Genomic DNA, 27,702 nt, shown 5'->3' with positions numbered 1-27,702 from the left:
AGGAAAAAGGCAGGGCATGTCAAGAAGGCTGAGTAGCGGGTAGAGGGTTTTCCCAGCAGAGGTAGGCAGGACAGCTCGGACTTGATCTAGGCATGAGTTCCAGCCTTCCCCAGCAGCCAGAAACCCCAGCAAATGGCAGTCTGTTTGGTTCCCCTTAACGCTTAAAACGTGGCAACTCCCCATCCTGTAAATCAGAGGGTGCCTTAAGCATTACTTCTTTGTTTGATAAGAGATGCTGAAAAATAATCGTCAGTGTTATATTATTATTCATCTTGCTAAAGCCCAAAAGTACACGAGGCCCCAGAAGTATAAAGGTTTCAAACCAGTTAAAACTTTACTCTCATTTCTTTGCGCTCCTCTGTCTGTTTGTTGTATCCTAGGTGCTGTCCTGACACAATAACTAATAAACTGTTCTGACTTGAAATGGAAATGGAGACAGTTTGTACACATTCCGTAATACCTGCCAGCTCCCATGCACCAGCGCAGTGATACAGTCATGGTCAGACAATGCCCTAGGAGCAATAAATGGAGACAGTTTGTTTGCGTATCCTGGTACCTGGTACAAAGTTCATGTTCACTAGTGTAGTAAAAGCATGATGCTCTTGGAGCCTAGATATGACATAGAAATGTACATATCTCATTTATCTACTATTGCCCATGAACTGGCCTCTTAAGTCTTATCTCTTATGCCAACCAGATGGCATTAAAAATATGCCTAATTGAAACCTAGGGAAAATACCCTTTTTAGCTGGTGTGGCAGTACAGATCATTCTCACAAAGACTCTTAATGGGCTAGGGGGAGACTCCATGTCCTGAGGAAGTAACAGGCTACCTCATGGCAGTGAGAGGCTGGAGTGTGCTGATCACTGCACCAGGCTGATTAATGGAGTGATTAAAGCACCAGAGGGTTAGGGCTCTGGCAGCTGGGGCATAGGAAATGGGCATGGGAGAGGGGAAGAAATATACAGCTCCCAGAAATCATGGGATTGAATTCCCCTAACAAATACTTTGATGTTGCAGGTGGGAAGGAAGAAACACATCAGGCAAAAAGAAATAAAGTAGAAAAGCACTTAGAAGTCTGTTGCTTACAAGGGAAAGCTCCCAACATTTTTCTCGCTCAGCAGAAGGCAATAAAGTTGCCTGTTGTGAGGCTTGCTCTGACGTATTGCTAACCTATCTCAGGCCTGAGGTTGTTCGTTCAGGCTCCAGAAATCTGGTCCCTTGGAAAAACAATACAGTAAATGCTGACTGACAGCTTCTCAAACCCAGCAAAGCCAAATAAAACTCACTGCATAGGCCCAGGCAGCCCTGTGCTTCAGCTACATCTCTTACTTTTCCTATTCCCTGTCCTTTTCCTTACTCCTCGGTCACTAGACTTTTAACTAGAGATGATCCAAGGCCACAGCATTTGAATGTAGATACAAATTCCCTCAATGTTCGAGGTTTGGATCCAGTGTTTTGGTTTAAGCCTTTTGTATGGCAATAGATGTACAGAGGAGTTTTTGATTTGGTCCATTATACAGATAAGGACCATCCACAGAGTTGGAATCTGCATCTGGATTTAAAATTCCCAAGGCTCAGAGGGGTTTAGATCAGATGTCTGGGAATGGAGGTCTGCATTATAGCCCCAGACATATGATCTAAAATAACTTTAAACTTGTAACTATTTTCATATTTGCTTCAACAATAGAAGCCTGGGAAACAAGCAGGGAGAACTGGAAGTCCTGGCACAGTCAAGGAATTATGATGTGATTGGAATAACAGAGACTTCTTGGGATAACTCACATGACTGGAGTACTGTCATGGGTGGATATAAACTGTTCAGGAAGGACAGGCAGGGCAGAAAAGGTGGGGGAGTCACATTGTATGTAAGAGAGCAGTATGACTGCTCAGAGCTCCGGTATGAAACTGCAGAAAAACTTGAGAGTCTCTGGATTAAGTTTAGAAGTGTGAGAAACAAGGGTGATGTCATGGTTGGAGTCTGCTATAGACCACCAGACCAGGGGGATGAGGTGGACGAAGCTTTCTTCTGGCAACTAACGGAAGTTACTAGATCGCAGGCCCTGGTTCTTATGGGAGACTTCAATCACCCTGATATCTGCTGGGAGAGCAATACAGCAGTGCACAGACAATCCAGGAAGTTTTTGGAAAGTGTAGGGGACAATTTCCTGGTGCAGGTGATGGAGGAACCAGCTAGGGGCAGAGCTCTTCTTGACCTGCTGCTCACAAACCGGGAAGAATTAGTAGGGGAAGCAAAAGTGGATGGGAACACGGGGGGCAGTGACCATGAGACGGTTGAGTTCAGGATCCTGACACAAGGAAAAAAGGAGAGCAGCAGAATACGGACCCTGGACTTCAGAAAAGCAGACTTTGACAACCTCAGGGAACTGGCTGTATTTTAAAGAATCCTTATTTAGGTTACAGGGACAAACCATCCCGATGTGTAGAAAGAATAGTAAATATGGCAGGCAACCAGCTTGGCTTAACAGTGAAATCCTTGCTGATCTTAAACACAAAAAACAGCTTACAAGAAGTGGAAGATTGGACAAATGAGCAGGGAAGAGTATAAAAATATTGCTCGGGCATGCAGGAGTGAAATCAGGAAGGCCAAATCACACCTGGAGTTGCAGCTAGCAAGAGATGTTAAGAGTAACAAGAAGGGTTTCTTCAGGTACGTTAGCAACAAGAAGGAAGTCAAGGAAAGCGTGGGCCCCTTACTGAATGAGGGAGGCAACCTAGTGACAGAGGATGTGGAAAAAGCTGAAGTACTCAATGCTTTTTTGCCTCTGTCTTCACGAACAAGGTCAGCTCCCTGCAGGAGAGGTCAGAACAAAGTCAGACTACTGCACTAGGCAGCACAGCATGGGGAGGAGGTGACCAGTCCTCTGTGGAGAAAGAAGTGGTTCAGGACTATTTAGAAAAGCTGGATGAGCACAAGTCCATGGGGCCGGATGCGCTGCATCCGAGAGTGCTAAAGGAGTTGGCGGCTGTGATTGCGGAGCCATTGGCCATTATCTTTGAAAACTCATGGCTATCGGGGGAGGTCACAGATGACTGGAAAAAGGCTAATGTAGTGCCCATCTTTAAAAAAGGGAAGGAGGAGGATCCTGGGAACTACAGGCCAATCAGCCTAACCTCAGTTCCTGGAAAAATCGTGGAGCAGGTCCTCAAGGAGTCAATTATGAAGCACTTAGAGGAGAGGAAAGTGATCAGGAACAGTCAGCATGGATTCACCAAGGGCAAGTCATACCTGACTAATCTAATTGCCTTCTATGATGAGATAACTGGCTCTGTAGATGAGGGGAAAGAAGTGGATGTGTTGTTCGCTGGCTTTAGCAAAGCTTTTGAAACAGTCTCCCACAGTATTCTTGCCAGTAAGCTAAAGAAGTATGGGCTGGATGAATGGACGATAAGGTGGATAGAAAGCTGGCTAGATTGTCGGGCTCAATGGATAGTGATCAATGGCTCCATGTCTAGTTGGCAGCCGGTATCAAGTGGAGTGCCCCAAGGGTTGGTCCTCGGGCAGGTTTTGTTCAATATCTTCATTAATGATCTGGAGGATGGTGTGGATTGCACCCTCAGCAAGTTTGCAGATGACACTAAACTGGGAGGAGAGGTAGATACGCTGGAGGGTAGGGATAGGATACAGAGGGCCCTAGACAAATTAGAGGATTGGGCCAAAAGAAATCTGATGAGGTTCACCAAGGACCAGTGCAGAGTCCTGCACTTAGGATGGAAGAATCCCATCCACCGCTATAGACTAGGGACCGAATGGCTAGGCAGCAGTTCTGCAGAAAAGGACCTGGGGGTTACAGTGGACGAGAAGCTAGATGTGAGTCAACAGTGTGCCCTTGCTGCCAAGAAGGCCAATGGCATTTTGGGATGTAAACGTAGGGGCATTGCCAGCAGATTGAGGGACGAGATCGTTCCCCTCTATTCGACATTGGTGAGGCCTCATCTGGAGTACTGTGTCCAGTTTTGGGCCCCACACTACAAGAAGGATGTGGAAAAATTGGCAAGAGTCCAGCGGAGGGCAACAAAAATGATTAGGGGACTGGAACACATGACTTATGAGGAGAGGCTGAGGGAACTGGGATTGTTTAGTCTGCGGAAGAGAAGAATGAGGGGGGATTTGATAGCTGCTTTCAACTACCTGAAAGGGGGTTCCAAAGAGGATGGATCTAGACTGTTCTCAGTGGTAGCAGATGACAGAACGAGGAATAATGGTCTCAAGTTGCAGTGGGAGAGGTTTAGGTTGGATATTAGGAAAAACTTTTTCACTGGGAGGGTGGTGAAACACTGGAATGCGTTACCTAGGGAGGTGGTGGAATCTCCTTCCTTAGAAGTTTTTAAGGTCAGGCTTGACAAAGCCCTGGCTGGGATGATTTAGTTGGGGATTGGTCCTGCTTTGAGCAGGGGGTTGGACTAGATGACCTCCTGAGGTCCCTTCCAACCCTGATATTCTACGATTCTATGAATAAGAAACATGGGAATCTGCATTCTTGGGCTGCAAGCATAACTTCTCCATGCTTTCCAATGCCACATTTGATAAGAAATACTTTCAATATTAACATTCAGCTCCTGTATCATGCATGAAGGTTAATAGCCAAGAATATCCTTAGAGAGAAGGTGCACTGCATTTAATAAATGAAGACCAGAATGGGATATGAAAGGAAAGTAAAATTCACCCTCAATCCACTAGAGGGTAGCTCCCTTCTGATAAAGACTGAAATACTTCAGACCAGTCTGAGCAACTCTCTGCTTTTTTGCCTGCACTTTACTTGGCCTGACAAAACAATATTAACATTCATTTCTCTCTCTCTCTCTCTTTCACTCACTCACTCACACCCACTGAGCTTCAGTTTCTAATTTAATAAGCCACAACAAAAACATCAAAATTCTGTAGTGACTCTGCGATGGCAGCATGGAAAATTAGCATCCAAGGACAGTATGCATCTCAAATTACATTAGCCATCGAAACCTTTTTTTTAAAAAATAGACAACTGGTCACTAAAGCAATGGATTTACTGTGAAATATGAATTAAGAGGTCCTAAGTTTAAATCCCCTGTACGTTATTTAGCAGTATTTGTGGAGCACAGACATTGCTGTGGAATGGATCGTTCATGAGCATTACAAGGAAAGCACATACATTATATATAATGCTTATAGAAATCTACACTGCCTTCAACATGCCAGCTATTTCTGTTTGTGACACTGAGTTATTCATGAAATCCAGGAAGACATTTTGTAGTAAAACACGCTACCTGCTCGCTTTTTAAACCACTGGTGTTTCCTGTCCATCTAGTTAAATAATTAGGGAAGCAATGTGGAATTAAACATTATGTGCCAACTCACTTTCCCCCCTCATTGAACCTGCTGGTAAGAGGAGGCAGGAACTGGAGAAAAATATGGCTTACAGGGGTTGCTTAGGTGTTGCTATCATATGGACAGACGGTGAAGAGAATGTTTCCTGTCTGTAATTGTGTTCACTGTTGAGTGTAGCAAACCTTTCTCCTTGTTGCAGTAGAGCAAATGGGGTGTTTAATTTGGGATTCAGTGTAGTCTGGAGTCAAGGTGTAGCAGTTTTATAACAGACATACAATTTTATTGGAGGCTGACGGTTTAAATTCCACCTTACATACATCCATATATATGGAACTTCAACTCGGCAGACATACAGCATCTGTGTGTGTTTGTGTGTGTTTAGTGGGCTCTCTGATTTCTGAGTTTGAGGAGGTGGACGAATTATGTTGTAAATACATTTGTTTCCGAATATTTCTAATACAAGTGCACTTACAAGCATTCTAAAATGCAAAACTAAAATAAAATAAAAAATTGCTCATCAGGCACTGTTTCTCAGTTCCTCCTTAGATTTTAGAGAACACGGTTGAGATCTCTGTTTCTAGTTTATGACCGACAAAAGAAGCATTTATGTTTTGGCAAATATTTTCTTTGTTTAGCCTTTCCCAGCAAACAGCACCAAAACCCTAAGGAAAGGTATTTGGATCGTGTAATCGCTTCTTTTCTGTTTAGCTTAGGACAGTCTTTTTTCTGTGCAAGGATTTTCTGGCAAGACCACAATTTAATGTGTATGTTTGGAAATCAAATTATTTAGAATTATGACCACATCATCAAAATAAGCCATTTTGAAATGCACTGCCAGCTCACAAAACAGATTGTATGGGGAAGAAATGGATAATGCTTGGCTTGAGTGCATAAAAGTCAGTAAAATCTAAACACTGAGAATTGTTTCATTTTGTTTTCCTCAAAATATAAATCCATGTCTGATCATGATATTTAAAACTGTTCATGGGGTGGACCCCCTTAGTGTGTGAATTCTCATTGATTTTTATCAACACCACATTCTGCGAATTAACCACCAGGTGGTGCCCTTAGTTTATGGACATCCGTCCATTCCCTCTTTCCCAAAGATACAGTGAGATTAATATTATTGGAGCAGGAATCTTGTTTCAGACAGGGGATTTAACACCCACAGATAAAAAAAGGGAAGCTTCTGCCTACACTGGTATAATAAACCTGGCTTTAAGAGCCTTGTTACTACTAGATTTAATAGCCTACACATTTTTTCCTCTGTTTACAATCCTTGCACACCAAAGACAGAAAACAATATGGTTGTGTGGGCCATAAATACGTTACTGCAGATCTATTTTATATAGGGCAAACTGCACACTGACTCTCAACTGTTAGCATATTTCTGTTTCATTGGTGGTTGCTTGTGTGCTGTGAACCTCTGCTTTCTCAAGTATAGTAAAGTAACTGTGTACCTGGGGAAAAAGAAATAATGTTTGGGCAGAGAAATGAAGATGCTAATTCTGCTGTGGGTAATCAAATGCAATTTGCATTTCAGTTACCATTTTTCTAGTTCTCCTTCTATTGCACTACTTGAAATCTAGCTAGTGATAGCCCACCGTCACAGTTTATTATGGCTCCTGTTTAGCCACAAGATATTTACACTGATGCATGTAATCAGCTGTTCATCTGTATATTTTTTTAAAAAATTGGCTGAATAACTTGCTTGTGAAGGAAAGAGACTGAGAGTCTAAAAATTAACTCCTGTATTAACACATGCACATAGCTGCAGAATGAGCTAACCCACAGTATCTTGCCAATGACCTCAACCTTGATCTGGAGGGACCATTTATTCACAAGCAAAACATTTATTCTTAATGCAAGCTGGTCCTGGGGCTGCTGACTATGTGACATTCGGAGCTCTATGAATAACATGAATATACACACCCACAAAGTTACTATGATTATTCTTGTTACTGTTTGGGGGTGTATGTAATGTACACAATTATCTGATCATTCCTGGGGAACTGTTAATATAAAGTCAGGGTTCACTGGCTTTGTACATTCCACAAAGAAAATGTGGATTTGGAATGTGGGGAGATGCAGGGCTCAGGAAGTACCCTGGTATGTACATGAAGCCCAATATGTCCATTAGAAACCTTCTTTATTTTTGCCAGTGCAACTAAATATTCCATGATATTACAATGAACATGTTACATGTTCTTGTTCATTAAACTCCTAGTAACCACCATTTTGCTGTCTGCCCACAACAGCAATAAAATGGTGGTACAGAAGAGAGCTAACACATCTAGCTCGGTATAAGAGTTCCTCTGCTCACACTAATCTCAATTACAACTAGAACCCTGCAAACATTATGTAGTTGTTGTTACTAAATAACAACAGTTTTTAGATTAGGAAAAAGACAAGGAAATGAGAAAAATGAGATGTGCATCAGCAAAACACACTGGGTAAAAATTAACCTTGAAATTGAGAGAAACAATGTATCTATTCATTTGAAAGCAGCCCTCCTGTGAAATACTTTAATAACTACAACAAAGTGTATCCTACTTTTAGAATATGCGGCTTTAAGATGATGCAAACCTCCAGCACAGTATGTGACTTTGTGAAGCTGCAGAAGCTAGGAAAGTATTTTTAAAAATAAAACCAGATTGTAAAAATAATTATATCCAAGTCCAAGAAGAAATTAGATTCATCCCTGCAAATGATGCACCAAAAAGGAGATTTTTTAATATTCTGATTTGACCGTTTTGGAGCGTAGTGAGTCTCATTTTTACAGGGTTCTGCTTACTGGACACCCGTTTGGGGATGTAATGAAGGGTTGACCAATTACATGTGTGGAAAGGGAATTTTAGTAATTAAGAAAATTGCAGGCTTCAAGAGTGAGTGAGAGAGAATGTAATTTCTCCCTTTCAAGACAGAGCTGTGGAAAATGTATGTGAATGAAACACATTGCTAGAGCCCATATGTAATATATAACACAGTCCACCAGGGGCTGAACTGAAACCAAGACTACTGTGCCTTAGGACCATTAGTTGGTCTTAAACCAGGTGTCAAAAAGGCAAATACTAATGTTTCACTTATTAGGTTATGCCAGCCATCTCCTTACCTTGTTGAAGTTTTTGCCTTTAAAACAAAACTTAGATCATAACACTAGGCTCAAACCATCACAGAGGAACTAAGAGAAGCAGTGCACTTTATCATTTTGGTCTCTGACCTAATAATGCTTTTCAGTTAAACTCAAGTGTTCGCTGCCATTTCAATTCAAAGCTAAGGAAAGACCCTTAAGCTTAATTTTTCCCTGTAGAGTTGGTTTTTACTTTTTATGGTTAATTTATTTGGTATTAAACAGCAAATCCAAATCCAACCAAGATCAGCTGCTAAATTATATTTCTGTGCATTCCTGACCCAATGCAAAAATTATCAGGGGAAAATAAGTTCTCTTTACAATACTGAAGGCTGTTTTGTGTCTTGACATACACTAATTTTCATTGGATCATATAACGTAAACAAGAACAGTTTGCTAGGCTAATAAATCCAGGATTCTGGGCAAGAAATAAATGTGGTGTCGGTAACCCTTTAACCAGATAATAGGAAGGAGATTATGTGATTATTTTGTCCAAAAATTAGGCTTCTTGTTTTTAATTGGTGTCATATCCTGTCGAGAGCCTGTAGGGTTTAAATCACAGTCCACCATATTAGACAGAGAAGGAAGCGTTATAGTAAATCTTTTCATCCAGTGGTTGTTGGTTTTTATCTGTTGCCCTAATTTCTGTTAAAATACTTCCCAAGAAAGATAACAGGAAACAGTAAACATGGCAACACCACAAAATAATTTTCTGATGCACTATTTCTGTCAGTGTTCAAAGAATAAGTTGTACAGGCTGGAAAGGAAACTGCTGTATCATTAAAACCCATGCAGGCTAAAACAGCCACCCTTTCACCCTTTTGTAAAATGACCCCCCTCTCCACCATATCTCATAAATCTTTCAAACTAGGCTAGAGCCATGTATTGATGCTGCTTCTTGCATTAATGGCTTGAAACTGTTGTGCATCACAGTGCTGCGTTCAAAGGGAATCAAGAGTATTTAAAAACAACTTCTGGTGTAGAATGCAATTATAACTGACAACCAGATGTCTGCCCTGTCTGGCACAACAAGCCTAGCAGAGATTGCAAATGGTCTTGAGACCACTGGATCTAAACAGTGCGTCTAAAGTGACTGATATACAGATAAACAACAATACCACAAATCACCGACACAAACTGAGGAGTTGCTAGTACTGATAAAGATTTTAGAAGTCAGGAAGCAGCTGACCCCTCCGCCCTCGCTCCTCTTACTTTTTACTGTGCCAAACCAAAGCATGTTAGTGAAAAAGGACCTAGCACATAAAGTATGTTTATATATCCACTGCCAAAAGTTCATCTCAGGAGGAAGACCCCATGGGTAAGTGTTTAGATTACAAAGTCTAAATGGACTCTAGTCAGAAGTATTCAATACTCTGGTTAACTTACAAAGGTCTGGATAATTTGTGTCAATCTCTGTGCTGCATTTAGGTTCCTTTCCAAATTAAGTATTATCTACTGGAAGCATTTAACAGTGCTTTTACATCATAAAATTAAAAGCAAACCCTCACCTAGCTGCGATCTGATTTGATCACTAGGAAAACCTATTTGTAGGTGGTACAGGTTTGATATGAAAGTGCATTTCCAATAGGAGTCCAAACCATTGGTTAAAAATGTCCTTTTCTTTACTCAGCACCTACTTTAAATATCTTCTGTGTACAACACACTCACAATGCACAGAATCAATATGTGCCTACACATACATTAATACACAGAGAGCCGTGAGAAGTTCCAACCAGACCACGATTTGTGGGAGGGCAGAGCAGGAGAACTCATCTATCTTCATATTCTTTATCTACATATTTCTGTGGATTATTCTTTGTGGGCCTGTAATAGGCAGCAGGTTTAAAACAAACGTAAGGAAGTACTTCTTCACAAAACAGTCAACGTTTGGAACTTGTTGCCATGGGATGTTGTGAAGGCCAAAAGTATAACTGGATTCAAAAAAGAATTAGATAAGTTCATGGAAGATAGGTATTTCAATGAGTGTTAGTAAGGCCCTACCAAATTCATGGTCCTTTTTGGTAAATTTCATGGTCATTGCATTTTAAAAATCTTGAATTTCACGTTCTTACAAATCATGAATATGTATTTAAAATTATAAACATATAAAGCCCTTAAGTCAACATTTCTCAGATTGGGGATCATGACCCAAAAGTGGTCTCAAGATTAGCGGGGTGTGGTCACGGTATTGATACCCTCATGTCTGCCCTGCCTGCAGAGCTGGGCAGCCGGAGAGCAGTGGCTGCTGGCCAGAAGCCCAGCTCTGATGGCAGCACCACTGCCAGCAGCAGCCCAGAAGGGAAGGTTATTGCCACCTTTCTGCACCTGCTGTCGGTGGTGGTGCAGAAAGGTGGCAATACCACACCATGCCACCCTCACTTCGGTGCTGATGCTGGTGGCAGTGCTGCCTTCAGAGCTGGGCTCCCAGCCAGCGGCCACTGCTCTCCGGCTGCCCAGCTCTGCAGGCAGGGCAGAAGTGAGGGTGGCAATACCACAACCCCCCTACAATAGCAAGATTTCATGGGGGAAACCAGATTTCACAGTATGTGATGCGTTTTTCATGGCTGTGAATTTGGTAGGGCCCTAGCTATTAGCCAAGATGGTCAGGGATGCAACCCCATGCTCTGGGTGTTCCTAATCCTCCAACTGTCAGAAACTGACACTGGACGACAGGAGATGAATCACTCAAAATTGCTGTATTCTGTTAATTCCCCCTGAAGCATCTGTTGCTGGCCACTGTCAGAAGACAGGATACTGGGCTAGATGGACCATTGGTCTGATCCAGCATGGCCATTCTTATGTTCTTAATCCAAAGCCCATTAAAGTAAATGAAAAGACACCTTCCACTGATTTCCATCAGTGGATCAGTCCATAAATGTCTCCAATGACATTTCTGCAAGAGTGTGCTATCAAACTGACATACTTTTAAAATATCAATATATTAGACAGTAGACGAAAATTTCAACACTCCTATTTTGAAATGGGGGATCATGAAAGGAGTGTGAAGTAAACTAAAAATAAGCTACTATGTCTTCACAAGACCCTATAAATGGGTTTTTATTTTAATCTATTTTAAAGACACTCTTCTTCTTGAGATATTGCAATTATCTTTTTTTAATTATTTTATTTATAAAACATTTCTCTGCTTTGAAATCTCTTATTTTTGTAGTAGATGGCTGAGTTACAAATGTGAACGCCAAAGGATCTGAGAAGATCCTTTCCTTACATCCCAGAGAGGAAATACATTGCATCACTTTACCACAAGTCTTCACTGTGTTGCAAAAGTATATAATTAGAATGAAAGCTAAGGGACTCTATAATACTAAGATGGCATCAGTGATGGGAAAACTGCAGTTTTGAAAGAGGCCCTATTCCAAATATGAAGCTTGAAAGATTTAGTGTCTTGAAACATCTTTTGGGTTGGTGCAATGTCACTGCAATAAAAAGTGACAGGTTTCAGAGTAGCAGCCGTGTTAGTCTGTATCCACAGAAAGAAACGGAGGACTTGTGGCATCTTAGAGACTAACAAATTTATTTAAGCATAAGCTTTCGTGAGCTACAGCTCACTTCATCGGATGCATTCAGTGGAAAATACAATGGGGAGATTTATATACATAGAGAACATGAAACAATGGGTGCTATCATACACACTGTAAGGAGAGTCATCAGGTAAGGTGAGCCATTACCAGCAGGAGAGCGGGGGTGGGGGGGAGCGGAACCTTTTGTAGTGATAATCAAGGTGGGCCATTTCCAGAAGTTGACAAGAACGTGTGAGGAATGGGGGGGGTGGGGGGAATAAACATGGGGAAATAGTTTTACTTTGTGTAATGACCCATCCACTCCCAGTCTTTATTCAAGCCTAAGTTAATTGTATCCAGTTTGCAAATTAATTCCAATTCAGCAGTCTCTTGCTGGAGTCTGTTTTTGAAGGATTTTGGTGAAGTATTGCCACTTTTAGGTCTGTAATCGAGTGACCAAAGAGATTGAAGTGTTCTCCGACTGGTTTTTGAATGTTATAATTCGTGACGTCTGATTTGTATCCATTTATTCTTTTACGTAGAGACTGTTCCATTTGGCCGATGTACATGGCAGAGGGGCATTGCTGGCACATGATGGCATATATCACATTGGTAGATTTGCAGGTGAACGAGCCTCTGATAGTGTGGCTTATGTGATTAGGCCCTATGATGGTGTCCCCTAAATAGATATGTGGGCACAGTTGGCAACGGGCTTTGTTGCAAGAATAGGTTCCTGGGTTAGTGGTTCTGTTGTGTGGTGTGTGGTTGCTGGTGAGAATTTGCTTCAGGTTGGGGGGCTGTCTGTAAACAAGGACTGGCCTGTCTCCCAAGATCTGTGAGAGTGATGGGTCATCCCTCAGGATAGGTTGTAGATCCTTGATGATGCGTTGGAGAGGTTTTAGTTTGGGGCTGAAGGTGACGGCTAGTGGCGTTCTGTTATTTTGTTTGTTGGGCCTGTCCTGTAGTAGGTAACTTCTGGGTACCCTTCTGGCTCTGTCAGTCTGTTTCTTCACTTCAGCAGGTGGGTACTGTAGTTGTAAGAACGCTTGATAGAAATCTTGTAGGTGTTTGTCTCTGTCTAAGGGGTTGGAGCAAATGCGGTTGTATCGTAGAGCTTGGCTGTAGACAATGGGTCATGTGGTGTGGTCTGGATGAAAGCTGGAGGCATGTAGGTAGGCATAGCGGTTAGTAGGTTTCCGATATAGGGTGGTGTTCATATGACCATCGCTTATTAGCATCGTAGTGTCCAGGAAGTGGATCTCTTATGTGGACTGGTCCAGGCTGAGGTTGATGGTGGGATGGAAATTGTTGAAATCATGGTGGAATTCCTCAAGGGCTTCTTTTCCATGGGTCCAGATGATGAAGAAGTCATCAGTGTAGTGCAAGTAGAGTAGGGGCATTAGGGCACGAGAGCTGAGGAAGCGTTGTTCGAAGTCAGCCATAAAAATGTTGGCATACTGTGGGGCCATGCGGGTACCCATAGCAGTGCCGCTGATGGACTACAAGCTGTCAGGAACAGTATCCCTGATAATGTCACGGCAAACCCGGTGGCTGAACTTTGTGACTTTGTCCTCACCCGTAACTATTTCACATTTGGGGACAATGTATACCTTCAAATCAGCGGCATTGCTATGGGTACCCGCATGGCACCCCCCAACACACTGTTCCTCAGACGTTCTTGTCAACTGCTGGAAATGGCCCACCTTGATTATCACTACAAAATAGTGATTCCACCCCACCCCCCCACTCTTCTGCTGGTAATAGCTCACCTTACCTGATCACTCTCCTTACAGTGTGTATGGTAACATCCATTGTTTTATGTTCTCTGTGTATATAAATCTCCCCACTGTATTTTCCACTGAATGCATCTGATGAAGTGAGCTGTAGCTCACAAAAGCTTATGCTCAAATAAATTTGTTAGTCTCTAAGGTGTCACAAGTACTCCTTTTCTTTTTACTGTAATAAAAAGAATGTCACCTAAATCACAGCAACATGATGTGCAAACTTGTCCTGTTGGACAAATTGTTCAAGCTGTTATTCAGAGGAGAACTGATATAGCTAGTCTAAGAACCAGCCCAAACTTTTGCTAACTCTTTGAAGCAAACTTTTTAAAATGAGTTGAAAATGAGTGGTTAAGGACCCTTCCCATGAATGAGGACCCAAGATGGCCTTTCTTCTCTCTGCTTATTTTTCTTGACCCTCAAGTTTGGCCTCCACTCCTGAGAGCCTTCCTGCAAACCCCTATCAAGCCCAATCAGTCTGTCCTTTGTCTTTTGGGGTTCTAGAGCAGTACCCAGTCCCTCTCAGAATCTCTCCTCTGGGCCCACACTGCTGCTAACTCATCTGCTATGGGATACAACATGAACAAAATGGATTGCTTAGCCCCCACAGAATGGAGAACTTAGATTAAGCAGCAGTGGGGAATAGTAGAAAGACTAACAAAGCCTCAACCTAAGAGAGGGGAATGAAATCATGGCCTTGAATGTCTTCTCCTCAGAAAGAAACTGCTGTGAGGGTGGGGGTGTGGTGGGAGAGAGAACTAAAAGCCATGCCTCTCTAAGAGAAGGTGAAAAGTACAGACCACTGATTTCCCTCAACAAGAAAAGGAGCTGCCAGGAGGTTGGGTATGAAAGGAGAAAAGAGAAGAGAATAGCTGGAAAGTAAAGGTTTCAGCCTTCCTCTCAAAGACAGAGGTAGGGTGACCAGACAGCAAGTGTGAAAAATCAGGACAGGAGGTCGGGGGTAATAGGAGCCTATATAAGAAGACCCAAAAATCGGGACTGTCCCTATAAAATCAGGACAACTGATCACCCAAGACAGAGGCCTCTGGGCAGTCCCACCGAAGGAGAGAAGTGGAGCCTAGTGAGGATTGCACTCGATGGCCAGCATCAAAATCTGGGTAATAATTCAGCTAAGCTTTAAGTAAGCTTCCAGAAGCTTCTTTGAACCAAACTAACCTATGAAGTTGTGCTGGGTTTTGCTCCTCACTACCTATTATTCCTTCATCAAGTTTATCTTTATGCTGGACCACTCCAGTGTACAACATTCAGCCCCTAAGCAAGCTGGATAAGAGAGATGCATTCACAAAGCATGAGTTAAAGTTGCCTTCAGCTTTAAATTGCTCACGTTCCCCATAAACAGACCAAAGACCGCCTTTACCAATAAATGGGGACACAGGAAAATGGCCTGTCTGTCAGAAAAATTTGCTTCTGCATAAGATTCATTCAGGCGGAAACCAGAGAAAGGGAATAAACTCTTTACATAAAGGAGAGGGGAAATTAAAACTTAAAAATGAAGAAAGTTAAGAAAGTTAAGAATAGGTGGAAGAAAGAAAAGGAAAGACAATAAATAGAAAAAAGAAGGAGAGGCAATATGGTGTCATGGAAATAGTGACCCTGCAAAGCAGCATTTGATTCCTTGCATCAGTCCCCCCTACTGTGACGTTATTGACTTGAACTGGGACCATATAGATCATTGTTGCAACCAAGGTCTTGTAGTGGCACCAAATCTTATATAAAGGGGGTCAAATGAGGTGTCTAAGACAAGGTTATGGTTTGCTGGTTATGATTATGCTATCTGTATATGTGTATCATTTTTATAGTTGAAGTTATGAATATTGGCTCTATACTGTCTGTAGTTCAAACTTGCTATGCTTCTGGGTGACACTCCAGACAAGTTGGTGTCAGCTCTGTCTAGCCTGCTTGGTGGCCCATTAAGGACCATCAGCCATACAACTGACCCATTGAGAGAAGGCAGACATGCCTTGGGACTCAGCAAGGTATGCAGGGACATGCCTATGGACAGAACTCGGAGGTTTTTCCAGACTATGTGATGGACAGCTTCTCTCTGGAACAAAGAAAGAAAGACCACATGGCAAGAGAATATAAAAAGCTGCTGCAGCTCCTCCATCTGGTCTTCAATCCTGCTTCATACCTCTGGAGGAACTTGGCTACACTGAAGCTTTGAACCTAGGACTGAAAGACCCATCCCAGCTGTGGATGTACTCCAGAGACTTGATTTGAACCTGCAGTTTATTCTATCACTGCTGCAAGCCTGAACCAAGAACTTTGCCATTACTGTATGTCATTGATTCCATTTAACCAATTCTAACTCTCATCTATATTTCTTTCCTTTTATGAATAAACCTTTAAATTTTAGATTCTAAAGGATTGGCAACAGCATGATTTGTGGGTAAGATCTGATTTGTATATTGACCTGGGTCTGCGGCTTGGTCCTTTGGGATCGAGAGAACCTTTTTTCTTTTACTGGGGTATTGGTTTTCATAACCATTTGTCCCCATAACGAGCGGCACTGGTGGTGATACTGGGAAACTGGAGTGTCTAAGGGAATTGGATGTGTGACCTGTGGTTAGCCAGTGGAGTAAAACCAAAGTCTTCTCTGTTTGGCTGGCTTGGTTTGCCTTGGTGCGCACAGAAACCCCAGCCTTGGGCTGTAACTGCCCTGCTTGAAGCAATTTGTCCTGAATTGGCACTCTCAGTTGGGTCCCACCAGAATCAGCCTCGTTACACCTACCCTCTGTTATCTTGAGCTGATAGGTTAGTGAAAGAGAGAGCTCAGAATCAGGGGGAGACTAAACCCCAGGCAGACAGAATGCATTCGCAGGCCGATGGAAAGAATTGAAGTGAAGTTCAGAGAATTCAGAGTCAGTGATTGCAGCAAAGCCCCTAGTGATCCCAGGCGCAGTTTGGGGATTTTGCTGGCTGGGAGCTGAGCTCTAGGATTTAGGGCGGACCATGAGGTGGGATTTGATTGGCACAAAGAATAACGTTTTCTATGTCTGGAGAGACCAAACTGCCCCTCTTGGGCAGTGTGGAACAAGTTCCACAGGCGCCTTTTCTCACGGCAACATCTGCTCCGGGGGAGGCAGGTTCGCTCTGCCTGGGACAGCTCACAGGGACTAAAGGAATCTGGGCCCCCCCCAGGAGTGTCCTCTTGCCTGGGCAAGGTGAGGGCAGAAGTTAGTCATGGGGGCAGGTTCAGCAAAGTCCCAAGGAATCGTCCAGCTAGACAAGCCAGCTTCCCACTCCTTGGAGAGGGATTTTGATCAGTTAACGTTTCAGTGGCCAAAGGCTCAAAGATCTGTTGACAAATGGTTTTTCCTGCATTACCCTCGCCCAGGGAGTGGCATCTGCCCTGGTCATTAATGGTTTTTACTAAGCAGAAGATCAAAACTTTTCCCCCTAAGGGCAGTTGTATCTTCCTCTTGTCCAGCCTTCCCTTCCCCATATATCTGGCTTTTCACCTCCTTCCTCCCTGCCACCAAAGAATCTAAGCTGAGCCCCAGTTACGTGCTAAGCATTTATTCTGCCACCAGAAGCTCTAGTCAAACCCTTCTTGTCATTCACAGACTTTCAGCCCAAGAAACCCCGGACTGCACTTCCTTCCGAGGACATGCCAAGTGAGACGTAATGACATTGACTTGGTGTGCAGCAGAATCTAGTAAGAAGAACATGGAATGGATTTTATTAACACTATTGAACTGCTTGTGAATGATTTTGTGACTATGCAAATTGGCAATTTCTTTCTCTGAATATCACTGTAATTGGCAGTGAAAGTTGCTACTTGCTAGATTTGTCATTGGTCGCTTTGACACTTATTTCCGCATTAGGGAAATCAACAAGTTGCTAAATCTAGTGACAAAATTGCTAAATTTGGCAACACTGGTAATGATAGCTTGCTATAGAAGATGGCACCCCTTGCATCACATCGGGAGAAGGGATGGTCTAGTGGTTAGGGGACTAGCCTGGGATCTGGGTTCAATTTCCTAATCCACCATATACTTCTCATGTGACCTTTGACAAGTCCCACCTTGTCTCTCTAATATCCTGGGGCCGACATGGCTACAACTACACTGCATACTTAGACAAGTCACTTAGTCTGTCTGGGCCAGATTATTATAAGTATTTAGGTATCTAAAGAAGCGGAGAGACTCCTAGTGGGATTTTCAAAAGCCGCTCAGTGCCTAAGTGCCATTGATTTCAATGGAATCTGGCACTCAGTGCCCCAGTTTTCCCTCTGAAAATGAGAGTAATAGGACTTATCTGTCTCACAGGGCTTGTGTGTTAAAAATTGGGAGGTGCTTACATATTATGGTAATGGAGATTATGTTAATTACCTTAAATAGCATTGTCCCTTTGTGATCGCTTTCTCTTCAGCCAATGGACACTTTGCCTTAATAATACAGCGAGTTCCTGCACTGATACTGTTCCTTTGTTCTCCCAGGAGCTGTCATAAATGAAAGGACTTCACAGCAGTTCTGATATTGCCCTTCATCTGTATTTATTAGGCATGTGCATTGACTTTTCACACAGGACTCTGTGAGCATGGGGGTTAGTGTGTGTGTGTGTGTGGGAATAAAGTATTATGGCAGTCCCGAATTCCTACCTGATCAGCTGTCTGAACAATACAATTTGGTAGAACTTCTCAATATAAGGTAGAATAAAGTTCTCAAATTACCCTTATTTTGCAGTAATTGTTTTCATTTTCTGGAGCAAAGGATTGCCTCTCTAGACCCCTCTAATGATACTGAGTAGTGTGCTTCCAAGGTGGTCTTATTAGATTCTGTATCCACTACTTTATCTACTACTTTATCCCTTTATCTGCTACTACTGTTACCATAAAAAGAGTAGCCTCCACAAGGTAGCAAGAAACAGACCGTACATGGACAATACCTTTTTGTTGAAAACAAGTAATGGGCTATATATAGTACAAATATAGGAAAGAAACATGGGACCAGGCTTGAAGTAATTAACGAGAGAAACTGATCTGAGAACGACCACTTGTCTTAAGTATATACAGAAATACTCATCTCAAGCTATGTCGAATTATAATTGATAACCATGTGCCTAACCACAGAGATAAATCCCAACTCCTCTTTTGAGAATTAGAGATGCTCTCCCTTTCTGCCCTCTGCGTTCAAACCTATAGCCTGAGCTGCTGTCAGCTATCTCAGAGGGATAACTGAGTCTTCAAACTAGGTCCACCCATCAGATGAGCCTGAGGTTTGCTTCCACCGTCCCCTCCAAACTGGGGGCACAGAAGAAAATCCAAGGAACTAGGGAAGTATTATGTTAGATAGATGCTCCACTGATTAAACAGTTGATAGCTAGTTTTCCACCCAGTTTTTCTTATCTCACTTTCCTCTCAGGAAAACCTTTATATGATACACCCTGTAAGGGTTCTTTAGCAACTGGCATGCAGCTAGCACAATGTTCAGTGGCATATGCACATTAAAATTACACAGCTAGAACTTCCACTACCTTGTTATAACATTTTTAGTGCATATTATCATCATTTGCATGAATTTTTGCCCTAATGTATCTGTCTCCAGCATATCTATGTACTTGGTGTTGTGGGTTTATCATCATTCCCACATTCTGCATTTTCAAAGAGCCAGTTGTGAGTTAGCCACACAATTCACATTTCAATCAATAGGAGTTTTGTGGCTAAATCCCAAGCAATTCTTGTAAACTGTGTTATCTTCTTTAATTAGAGGTTTGTGGATTGATTTTCTTTGCTTATGGTTTTTGCAGTTGTTTAAAAAAGAAGCAGACATGGTGTAACGTGTGTGTGTGTATGTATATATATATATATATATATATATATATATAAACATGTATACACACACACTCAATTATTATTTAGTCCATTACATCAGTCCATAGCATAATACAGTACAGGATAATGTCGGTTGATATTATGACACCTTGATAATGTTAAAGAAATGCATATTAACAATTGGAACTAATAATTGCAAGTCAATGGCAAACCTCTCCATGTCTTCTGTGGGACCAAAAATTGGCCCATTATGGTTATTAATATGTATCACTCTATGACCACCATAATGCCAATTGTCTCCATGATGTACTATGGGCGTAGAGTGTGCAGTTTTATCCTGAGTTCAGTGGGACCAGGATTTCCTGCTCTATTAAAAAAACAACAACTGTAGAGTCAAAAATGTGGAAATATATTCACATATAGTGGCCAAGAATATACACCAGGCTATCAGCTTGCAAAACGTAAAGCAACAAATATTGTCTCAGACCTACACTGCAGATGTCTCCTGCAGCATGTTCTCCATTCACTCAGTGCAGGGCACTACCACTGACATCAATGGGGGATTCATGTGCAGAATATCTTGCTGAACTGACTTTACCAGCATTGACACTGATAGTGGTGGTGAGAGACCATTCATTAGACTGGTATTTGTCCTAGCAGAGTACAAAGCTTTCTGGAGGTTCAACCGTCATGCTGCTGTCTGGGAGTTTTTCTGCTGAAGTTACCCCTTTCCAGCTATAGCAATGAAATCAGCACTTCGAAGTTCTGCTCACCCATTTTACCCTCACCTGAGCACCAATCCAGTCACACAGTCACTGTATCGCTTACCCTCCATTTCTTCACTCTCTCTGGCAGTGGGACTCCACAATTGCTTCCTCAGTCCTCTCTGGGGGTTTCAGAAGAAAATCCAAGGCACTAGGGAAGTGTTAAATTAGTTAGATGCTTCATTGGTTAAATAATTTGTACCTAGTTTTCATATTTACACTCAACGAGTCTCTCTCTCTCTCAATGAGTGAAAACTCTTCTCTTGCAAGATTAACTATTTCCAGTCCATCATGCCTTTCTGCACATCATTTCATTCTACAGATTTCCAATTTGATGGTTATTAAAGGTTTAAAACGTTTAATTTGACCTTGGACCTGTAAACATGATTTACAGTTGATGATATTGTTCTGGGATAACTGAACGTCCGTCTTCAAGCAAATCTGTATTAAAGGATTTGCTTTACTTACACTGGGCCAGATTCTGATGCTCTTCCTAACACTGAGTAGTACCATAACTCCTTCAGAAGCCCCATTGATTTCAAAGGCACTGCCCCAGGAGTTAGGTGCCACTCAGTATGAACAAAGGTATGAGAATGTGTCCCACTGTTACTGGGGCAGGAAAGTCCTTTGTTCTTAAGATTGTGCTGATTTGGAAGATAAATAGTTTGATCAATTTCCCACTCCTTATGTCTTTTGCAAAGTACATGTAAATTCTTACAATATGCTTTAAACCCAAATTAACTACTGCATTTTTCTTTTAAAACATCCCTTTTGGCAGAATCATGGGCACCCTTGCAGTATCACACAAGTGTATGTGTTAGAGGCAAAACAAGCACTGTACATTTGAATATGGAAATATATTTTAGTTCTAGGTTTCAAGGGGCTATTTTAAACCACAGTGAATAAAACAATTATTTTTAAAATGATGGACAGCACCTTGCTGGTGTCCCTCTGAAGCTAAAACTTTAGAACTGTGTGCGTTAGCGAGACAACGCTGGCATTTAAAAAGTGTATCTTGTATCATCGGTCTCTTTTATCTTTTTTGGCATGCTCTTTAGGAAACAGCAGAGAAAGAAAAATATGAAATTGAACACAGCAAATTTAATTATAAAACAAAACCACCCACCTTGCTTTCAGGGTCAGGAAGTATAATCGCCTCCTTTTGACGCAAGAATGAGTTTAACGACATATGTTAAATGAACAATTATTTAAAATAAAAGGAAATGACCTTAAAAACAGCTGCAGTATCTCAGGCTATAGCACAGAGAGCACTGCAGAAAAACAGACCATTGTGGAACTCAGGCATATACACAATCAGAGTTCCCCAGTAACTGTACCCTTTCAAAAACAAAAACCAATTGCTTCAGAGAATACTGCAATACACCTTGTTCTGTATTTGATCTCACCAATATAGTCTCTCTCCTTTTGCTGCTGGAGCAGATCAAAAGTCACTGGTAGCTGCCAAATGGTGCTATAAAAGTCTATTTTTCAATAAACGGTGTTTTACTGAAGGTTGCAAGCACTTCAGCATTAAATGCACACCTAAGAAGAATAAAAAGAAAATAGCATATTGCAACAGAATAAATTCATTTTTATTGAAACAGCCAGCAGTCACATGACCAAGCATCTAGCCTTTAGGATAGCAACAGAACTAGCTTGAAATGGTAAAGGAATTAACCAGTCTGCCTCCTCCTTCCACCAAGCTTTTCAGCCTGTCGACGGGTTGCATGTCCATATCCTTCACAGCGCATCTGTAGAGCTATTAAACTGGATAATCCCTCTGGCCTTTGATACATTTCTGGACATGATTATTTCATTACTCGCAGTATATCAGTAGGATCATAATAAAAAGGACTTCTGACAACCTGCCAAGAGTTTTGTGGCCTTGTAAACACAAAAGTGCTCTAATAAAATTTTATTAAGTGTTAAAAAGTCATAAAAAGTGAAATAACATAAACTACAAAATTTACTGTCCTCAGCAAATGCTGAAAATATCGTCCATAGTAAAATTAAATTAGCATGTAATAGCCAGAGAAGCAGTGTGGAGTGGGTTTAAAAGAGGATCCAGGACAAAAAAATTGCACTGGAACTGGGTCCTGGGGATTGAGTTTATGGAGATCCTTTCTTTTTATTGGAGGGAAGGTAGAGAGGAATGAATATGCAGATTATGGACAGGGGCGTTCTAAGGTCATTTGTGTCCTGTAGGTTGTCGATACTTCTTTTTTGGGGGGGAAGGGGTGGGGAGGGGGTTATATTGAAGGCTGTAATAGGGGACGGGAGGAGGGAAGCGAGTCATGGGTGCGGCTGTTGTCCACTAGGGAGCGCTGTGAGACTAGGAATCCCTCTGCCGTACCCAGGGAGGGAATGGGGGACCTAACAGGAATAACCCTACAGCTCAGTAGGAATGTTCACCCCCCACTGTAGAAATTATATTCACATTTTTGGCGTTTTCTTACAAATAAAAAAAAATGGAGTGAAGAAAACAATGCTGCGGAGTTGAGCTGCCCCAGACTTTCTCACGGAGAAGGGAGAGAAGGGGCTGGCTCCTTTGGCTGCATTGTCCGTGCCTTTCTCCTGCGACTTTCCGTCCTGCAGCCCCGGGGGGACGAGATGTCCCCGAGCCCTGTTTCTGATGGGGGGAGGCATCAGCCTTAGGCGCTGTGCTTTCCGCTTGCTGTCCTAACATAGCCGCGTAAATGCCACCAGGGGCCAGAGCGTGTGGACCCAAGTAAGTTGACTCTTTTGCTTGCATTTGATGCCCTCTAGGCAATGCCCCGCCACGCACTAGGGGCAGGGGTGGCTCGGCTGGTGTTTGTAAGAGCGGACTGGGGGGTCACGGAAATAACCCAGCCGTTCAGCGAAATCCACCCACTGCCCCTCTCCCAAACGTTGCAGGCGGGAGGTGCCACGCGAGCCACAAGCTCCCCACGCCCCGGCCCAGGGAGCGGCCGCGCGGGCGGTGCTGCCAGCAGGCGCAGGGCCGCAGCGGCTGGGGCTTGAGGGCCAGGTTCTCCCAGACCTGCCGGGGCTTAAGGCCCCCGAGGCTGGGCGGAGCTGCGGGGTGCGTGGGACTGGGGCCGGGCTGCGCTGCAGGCCTAAGGCTGCCTGAACCCAGCCCGCTGCGGCTGCCCCCAGGCCTCCGAGTGGCCCCGCAGCATCAGTTCTGGCTCCGGCCCCACGTCGCTCAGAAAGAACCCTTCGGAAACCCGCAAACAACGTGTCCCACCCACCCGAGCCCGGTGCCATGGCTCCAGCAACCCCTGCCCCGGGCCACGTGGGGAAAGGTCTGCGGAGCACCTCCGAAGGGACCTGGGCGTTCAGGGGTCACCTAAATCGCCTCGGGGAGGCCCTCTGAGTGCAGATTGCAAATGCCCGGCTGCCCTGGAGAAGGGGGGAAACAATCTGTTGTATATTGGTTGATTTAGGAGTCAACATTACTCTGCTGAGCGGGATTGAAGCAAACAGGAAGTAAATGAGCAGGCAGTGCCCGGGTGTCGTGCCATCGCTCTCAGGATTTCCTTCCCTTTTTTGGCTGCACTACGATTTACCTGAATGTTGCCAGAAAGGAAGTAAACGTGTTCCCGTCACATGTAGACACTCCCCAGAGTGCTGGCAGAGCTGCCCCAAAGAGAGGGAATTTTATACTGATTCATGGACAGGACATTTTTTAAAAGTTTCGTTTTGTTTCAGATGAAAAGGATAGTTGGCTTTCAGGTGGCAAGGCTGGAGGCCAAGCAGAGCAAGATACTGTATAAGCCTGTTTTGTCTTTGTGCTGAATACATGCTGAACCTGTGTTGAATACGTGCTGTAAAACTAAACCAGAAGTGCAGCTAAACATAGCTGTTTTGTGGAAATATTTGTAGGCAAACCAAAAAAAAAAAAAAATGTTTGAAGATACATATTCTACACAGACAGGTGACCAAGGCCTTTGTCCTTATTAAGCAAACTCCACATAAAGTTGTTTTTAGGAGTGATTTGAGCAATTGTGTAAGCAATTAGTATTTTAGCAACAGAGGATAGAGTTTTAAATAAAAACAAATGGGTTTATATGCTATTATTTTGAGCCATAGGAAACAGGAGCTAATGAATGAGTAAGCTGTAGGCACAGTCTTACAATACTGCTTGCTTTACACTGAATGCTATAAATTGCTAGGTTCCAAAATATGTATTTTAGCTTGTATATGATATTGGCTAGAACCATGTGCATATGTAGAACCTACAAGCATAAAATATATATTCACCACTATGTTTGAAGGCTATAGCAGTAGTTTAAAAAATCCTTATTTTTGTCCCTTTTGGAATTAGAAGTATGAGGTTATTATTGTGTGATCAATATTTAGTTATATTAGCAAATTACAGAAAATGCATTTTTATGCAGACGATGTATTTGATCAATAACAAAAGTCTTCACACTTATCTGACATTTTATTTTTGAAATATCTAATATTAAAGTAATATTAACACCTAATTGGCAACACTCACAGAATATTGTACAGAACACGTTTTGGGAGATAATTCTGCATTTTTTAAAAGGAAGGTTAAGAAAATTACCACATCATATAGTCTCTTAATTTAAGAAATCTGTGATCAAATATATCTTCTGCATAAAATGCAAATTTAAATATGAAATCAAAACATTAGTTATTTTTACGTACTACTTAGGGGCATTTTTAAAATTCTGTCACAAAATATCATTTAAGGACTATAAAAATATTGCAGTGCAGCAGAAAAATAGTACAGTCAAGGCTTTGAACTTAATATATGACTAAAAAGTTACTGAAGCATTATAGAATGCTTTATATATATGTGAATAATGTGTACATATACAGTATGTATAACTTTGAGAGAGTTTTTAAATGAAATGAAGAGGTGTTAGCTTTTGTATTACTGGAAGAATCAGCATGATCATTAAAATGTTGGAGCATTTACCTTATTGCTCTGATTTTTTAAACACCCTTGAAAAAATTCGTTTGGACTTTGACATGGAGATGTATACATAATTGTTCCTTTTAAATATATATTTTAAAACATCTCATTATATCAGCTAACATAATGTTTGTGGTTATTTTGCTTTGCATTCTTTCTAAGGACCTGATTCTGCCCAAATATATATGCAATTAAAACCTCAGTCATGCAAGTAATCCCACTTACTTCAGTGGGACTGCTGATCTGAGTAAATGGGTTACTGGATCAGGGTTTAAATTATTTGAAAAACACTTTCTTTAGACTCGGCATTGTATTTATACTGGGAACTTTGAACATATAGCTTTGTGGGTGCAAAGGATTTTCCAAACTGGCTTCATGGGATGTAACATTGGAAAACTACCAAAGATATGCAAATGGAATCTTAAAATAGGAATTGTACGTTTAAATGAGTGTAATAAAAACACAAATGACCCAGGGCCTGATCTTGAGAGGTGATGAGTATCTGCAACTCCTATTTAAAATTCTTTCAGTTCAATCCTGTTAGTTTTAAAACACGAATAATTTTTTATTTGTTTTATAGCGTGCCAAAGTGTGCAAGGCACTTCACATGAGACTTCGTCCCTGCCTGAGACAGTTTACAGTCTGAATTTCAGACATGACACAAGAGGTGAGGAAGACAAACATAATAAGGGGAGTGGACAATGGTCACAACAGGCAGTTATGGATCAAATCCTATGCTCAGAAACTAAGAGTTGCTTCTTTTGCTGGGTTTCTTTAGATACTTAAAGAATTTTAAATAACCCACTACCCTATACTGTCCCAGCTCTCTGATTTAGGGTTGCCAGGTGCCCAGTTTTCAACCAGCCACCTGGTCGAAAAGGGACTCTCTCCCCAGCCCTCCCCAGGTGAAAATGAGAACGTGAGTGAGGGTGGGGGAATGTGAGCGATGGGGGGGGGATGAGTGAGCGGGGTGGGGCCTTGGAGAATGGGCAGGGCAAGGGTTTTTGGTTTTGTTCAGTCAGAAAGTTGGCAACCCTACTTACACATACCTAAATCTTTCTGAATTAACCATTGGCTTCAAATCTTTTCAAAACACTGTATTACAGAAACAGATAATGGGTGAAATATTGGCCCCATTGAAATCAATGGCAAAACTCCACTGACTTCAGTGGGGCCAGGATTTCACTCATTCTGTACTAATACTTTACATCAAACATATGAAAGAAATTTTAAATTGTCTTTAAAAGAACTGAAATTAGCTGTTTTAAAAACTATTCTAATTGGTTGCTAACTATTTTTCTGCTGGTAATAACACAGGTAACATATAAGTGTAAGTTCATGTATGTGACCTGTTCTTATAATATTTTAATTTCTTGTAACTACCCAGTAACTATAAACTAACACTTTCGCTCAAAATCTACTACAGTTCGTTTATATAATATATGTAAAGTTTGTAGATAAGAATAAAAGGTCTGATCTAAACTAAATCAATGGGAGTAGGGACGTTCAAGATGCTCATTCCATCCACAATTCATTGCCATCTTCAAATGTGCAATACATTAACACAAGAGATGGGTTAAGCAGGAAGAGGCAGTGTTAAATTTGAACTTCTTGCTTTTGTGTATTTGACTCATGCCTTTAGTGTTATTTAAATGATTTTTCTAATTTTAATTTCCCTTGATTTTAGCAGCAATATAATACTTATATAGCACTTTTCACCTGATATAAAAAAATCAAATCAGAAAAAAACCAGTATTGCTTTAAAAAAATGTCAGTTCCCCTACAACTACCCATACAGACACTTCTTCACTGACATTTTTTCTGGTCCATCAGACTGGGATGGAACCAATCCTTTGTATGTATCACATTTTCAACATTTGGATGGAATTTTGAGCCATATTCATCCTGTCCACAGAATGCATTCTCCTTAAACTCAGTCTGAACAAATGTTTCACACCACAGTGTTTGTGTAAATTTTAAACTATAAAGCTACATTTTCTTCTCTGGGATTCTGCAATGTGTTCACACTGGGCCAAATCCATTTTTTTGATATTCATTTGCTAATCACATTGAAGGCAACAAGAATTGAACGGGTAGCTACGCGGGCAGAATTGAGAACAGTATGTGTGCAATGCATTAGGGACAGCAATCCATGTTGGAAAGGGTTATGAAAATTAGCTGCTGAATGCTCTATAAAAATAGCTTTTTGAACTGAGTGAACTTGTCTGTAACTCATCAAATTGATTTGAGCCCTTCTCTTTCTCTGCATGAAGGGAAAATGGCTTGCAATCATTCATTTACTTTTTTAAAAGTATTTAAACTGCCCCCAAATAAATTCTTTTTTTATTCACAGTTCTTCTGTAATAAAAACCAACTAAACAGGTTTACATTAAATTTGGGATGGGGGGGGGGATTTCATTCAGGCATAGCACTTGTATATCAAACTTTAGCTTGATGTG

At 41.8% G+C, this 27,702-nt stretch overlaps 2 long non-coding RNA genes across 3 annotated transcripts in view; one reads left to right on the top strand and one right to left on the bottom strand.

The window, feature by feature from the left end:
• Positions 1-17,327: 17,327 nt before the first annotated feature.
• On the bottom strand, positions 17,328-24,262 carry LOC122462453. Of its 2 annotated transcripts, XR_006284988.1 has the most exons (5): positions 23,865-24,262; positions 21,723-21,858; positions 20,381-20,467; positions 18,111-18,220; positions 17,328-17,431 (listed from the first exon to the last, which is right to left on the bottom strand). It is a non-coding gene; the product is annotated as an uncharacterized LOC122462453 (long non-coding RNA). The 2 variants fall into 2 exon arrangements; XR_006284987.1 differs by lacking the exons at positions 17,328-17,431; positions 18,111-18,220 and having other exon boundaries at positions 19,654-20,467.
• The window catches only part of LOC114019638, a 24,556-nt gene continuing 19,613 nt past the window's right edge, over positions 22,760-27,702 (top strand). Inside the window, exons 1-2 of the long non-coding RNA XR_005227403.2 lie at positions 22,760-23,044; positions 25,824-25,910. This is a non-coding gene — a long non-coding RNA (uncharacterized LOC114019638). The remainder of the gene's footprint in view (positions 23,045-25,823; positions 25,911-27,702) is intronic.

Source organism: Chelonia mydas, chromosome 11 (assembly GCF_015237465.2).
Source record: "Chelonia mydas isolate rCheMyd1 chromosome 11, rCheMyd1.pri.v2, whole genome shotgun sequence".
Classification (NCBI taxonomy): domain Eukaryota; kingdom Metazoa; phylum Chordata; order Testudines; family Cheloniidae; genus Chelonia; species Chelonia mydas.
Note: the sequence above shows the minus strand (reverse complement) of the source record. Positions and strands in the feature narration are given on the sequence as shown.